The following is a 440-nucleotide window of genomic DNA, read 5'->3' as shown; positions in this document are numbered from 1 at the left end:
TATTAGCACCACGCTCTAACCAACTGTAGCGTCTGGACCAGTCAGACAGACCATTTTTCATTTGATTTAACAAATCAATTATTCATTAGATTAACAAATAATCACAGACCTCTCATCCAATAAACATGCTGGGTGCCAGGATGTCTGCGAACGAACAGGCCTCTGATTCCATGGCAACCAATGCTGATATCACTGGTTTTATTGCTCAAAGGAATGTGGGTAGAGAAGCTCACTACATTTTCCATAGGAAAGACACAATGCACAGTAAAAATTGACTCTTCTCTAATTAATTAATTGGAAAACCTTTCTTTGAATGAACACACATATTCTTCAGGTCATTGTGTATGTTGTTACTGTCCTTGTATATTGTCTTTTATATTGTATACTGTTTTATGCAGGCTTATGATGGAACCACTCGTTCCTGTCATCTTACCTATATG

The sequence above is a fragment of the Sinocyclocheilus anshuiensis genome, unplaced genomic scaffold (assembly GCF_001515605.1).
Source record: "Sinocyclocheilus anshuiensis isolate Anshui unplaced genomic scaffold, SAMN03320099.WGS_v1.1 scaffold2263, whole genome shotgun sequence".
Lineage (NCBI taxonomy): Eukaryota > Metazoa > Chordata > Actinopteri > Cypriniformes > Cyprinidae > Sinocyclocheilus > Sinocyclocheilus anshuiensis.
This window is presented reverse-complemented; position numbering follows the sequence as displayed.